Source organism: Sciurus carolinensis (genome assembly GCF_902686445.1).
Source record: "Sciurus carolinensis chromosome 14 unlocalized genomic scaffold, mSciCar1.2 scaffold_101_arrow_ctg1, whole genome shotgun sequence".
NCBI classification, from domain to species: domain Eukaryota; kingdom Metazoa; phylum Chordata; class Mammalia; order Rodentia; family Sciuridae; genus Sciurus; species Sciurus carolinensis.
In genome coordinates, this window is record NW_025920105.1 from 1,886,999 (window position 1) to 1,890,017 (window position 3,019).

The 3,019-nt window shown below is 50.7% G+C and overlaps 1 long non-coding RNA gene across 2 annotated transcripts in view; it reads left to right on the forward strand.

The window, feature by feature from the left end:
• Window positions 1-143, forward strand: part of LOC124973222 (uncharacterized) — a 1,777-nt gene extending 1,634 nt beyond the window's left edge. For both annotated transcript variants that reach the window (XR_007106640.1, XR_007106639.1), the window contains exon 3: window positions 1-143. This exon is cut by the window's left edge and continues 118 nt beyond it. This is a non-coding gene — a long non-coding RNA (uncharacterized LOC124973222).
• Window positions 144-3,019: the final 2,876 nt, after the last annotated feature.

A 3,019-nucleotide genomic window follows, 5' to 3' on the forward strand; every position in this document is an offset into this window, starting at 1 on the left:
CACATCTGTTCTTCTCACAGTGGAGGATTCCATGTGAATAGGAGGAATAGGAGGGAGTCCCAGAGACCCTTCCGAAGAAGACAAACCTCTCTCTCTCTCTCTCTCTCTCTCTCTCTCTCTCTCTCTCTCTCTCCCCCTCCCTCCCTCCCATCCCCCCTCCCTCCCTCCCTTCCTCCCATTCCCCCCTCCCTCCCTCCCTCCCTCCCATCCCCCTCTTTTTCTTTTCTCCCCACTCTTTTCTTCTGGGAAATGCGAACCCCTCCCCCATTTAAATAAAGAATAACAAACAGCGAGAAGCACGGGGTTGTGTTTGTTTCTTTTTTTTTTCTTCTTTCTTTCTTTCTTTTTTTCTTTTTAAACAGGTCTGTGGGTAAAATTGGGGTCGATCCTGGGGGGGCCATCCCAGAGCAACTCTGCAGGTACTCAGGGCCCTTGCCTTCCCCACCCCCATGCCAGGCCAAAGCCACTCCCTCCCCTGAGGCCTTTGAAGTCCAAAGGACACAAGGAACTTGCTTACTCAGATCTCCTTTGGTCACCAGAATCAGAAGCACATTCATATTTACATGGATGTGCACGCCAAGGGTGCCGGTGGAACCATAGTGATTTGGAAGCGTAGCCTTGGTACTTGCTGGAACTGAACAGTAGGTGGTGCCAGGATACTGTCGCATTCGCAATCCTGAACTAATTTCGTGCCTGTGAGTGAGTGTGTTTGTGTGTGTGTGTGTGTGTGTGTGTGTGTGTGTGTGTGTGTTTTAGTTATGACAATCACAACCACTGCCTCACACGTGTTACACGACTCCAGCCAGCCCCCGTTTCCTTCCCTTTTTGGATCACATGTATGAAAAGATTATGGAGAGACGTGGTTTTCAGGAACACACACATTCACTTGCTCCGAGTGCTTTATCAATGCGTAAAATAATCGCCATCAGCCATTTGGTGGCACATGGAGAAACTACCCTTGGAGGCCAAGCTCAGCAACTGAGCGATATAGGCCCTGTCTCAAAAAAGGAAAAGGGCTGGCGATGAAGCTTACTGGTTGACTTGACTTCCCCTGGGAGCCGTCCCCAGTACCAGCCCTCCTCCTCCCCCAGCCCCTGTGACGACAGGCACCCGGCTACCTTACACTCCTTAACTTTGGTCGAGCAGGCATTCTGAGATGTGGACTGACTGATTCGTTGTCTTTAATCTCTCTCTCTCTCTCTCTCTCTCTCTCTCTCTCTCTCTCTCTTTCTTTCTTTCTTTTCAACTCGTCGTAAAAGGAAACTCTGAATGGGCTGTTGGGGCCCACTCACAAGCCACGTGGATATCTGGATGGATGTCGTAGGGGAACAGACAGAATGAATCGCACCCAGGACACAGCATGTGCACCCCACCTGCTGAAATGATTTTGCTCTCTGGGCCGCCCGAGATGTCACTAAAAACAATTTAAAAAAACAAAGCCAATCAAAATTTCTCTGCTCCTCCTTTGAATCGTCTGGCTCGCTGACTTGGTTGTAAGCTGGAGTCTGTAGGCGGTTGGGTCACAAATTCCCCGGGCCCAAGTGATTTGGCCTCCAGGGACAGGCGTGTGCCACTTTTACATTTCCTCCTTCAACCACGAAAGCTCTGGGTTCAAAATCCGAGGTTCTAGAGAGTCCAGTAAAGTCAAGGATGAAATGCATGGGGGAGGGGGTTAGAGTTAGGGTTAGGGTTAGGGGGTGGTCCCCTCTTTTTTCTTTTTTTTTTCTCTTTTATTTATTTGATCTTATCTGATTACCATTGTTTTTGGTTACTGGGGATCGAGCCACATCCCGTTTCCTTGTTTAAATCATTGTGACGGTGCGTGTGGACGAACACATGACATTTATTTCATTTCATTTTATTTCACTTCACTTTACTTTGTTTACGTGTTTTTAATGTGGTGCTGAATATCGAACCCAATACCTCACATGTGCCATGCCATTCGAGGGCTCTACCACTGAGCCACGATTCCAGCCCCCCCCCCCCCCCCCCCCCCGCTTTTTGTTTTTCGCTTTGAAACCGGGTCTCACTGAGTCGCATGGGGACTCGCTAACTCAATTGCTGAGGATAGCCTTGAACCATCTTCCCCCAATCTCCCGAGTCCCTGGGATGTCAGGCGGGCGTAGGCGTGGGCCACCGTGCCTGGTTATATTTTTCCTCATATACAGTGCTAGAGGAACGGAGACACACCTCTTTCGCCCCCAGTATTGGATCAGGTTCCTCAGCCTTGCTTGCTTCACCGTGCCCCCACTCAGAGGATACCTTGGGTGGCCTTTCGCAGAAAATCCCTGCATTTCTCCCTGTTCCCGTCACCACCAGAGGTCCTCAATAAGACCCTTCGACCCCTGACAGTGAGACCCTATCTCTAAATACATTGCGAACTAGGACTGGGGATGTGTCTCAGTGGTCGAGTTCCCCTGAGTTCGATCCCCGACCGGTCATCGAGGAGTTTTGTGACATGCCTTGTCAAAATAAGCCCGATCAGTTTGTTGATTCTCCGAAGCTGAAACCACTAAACCAGTTGGAAATGTACCTAAAGTACACCAAGCCCTGGGTTCAATCCCGGGTAGTGGGGGGGAGCGGGGGGGGGGGAGACCCTATCTGTGTTCTGCCCTTGGTTGTGTTGGGCGAAGGATATCCTGTTCATGGCCTGCCACGTGTATGATAAAGGAGACAAGAAGAAAAGTGACCCTTTCTAATTATCTCCACCCCCCCCCCCCCCCGCTGTCACTCACTCAGACTCTCCCCAGCAGGGCTGGCTGAGACACAACAGGACAGAAATCAAACCTCAATAAGCTCAGGAAGACTCCCCTGTAAGTGCAGGGGACAGCGAAACATCTATTGTTGGATACACCACCCAAAAAGGGGAGGACGATAATCTCATGGGACCGCAGAGCGAGTAGGTGAAGAGCTCCTGGACACTGAGTGCCTTACCCAGGATTGAGTAGGGGGCGAGTTCTCTTGACCCGGTAGATCCATACCGATCCCTTGAGGATCGATCAGTCACCCTCTGGGGTCC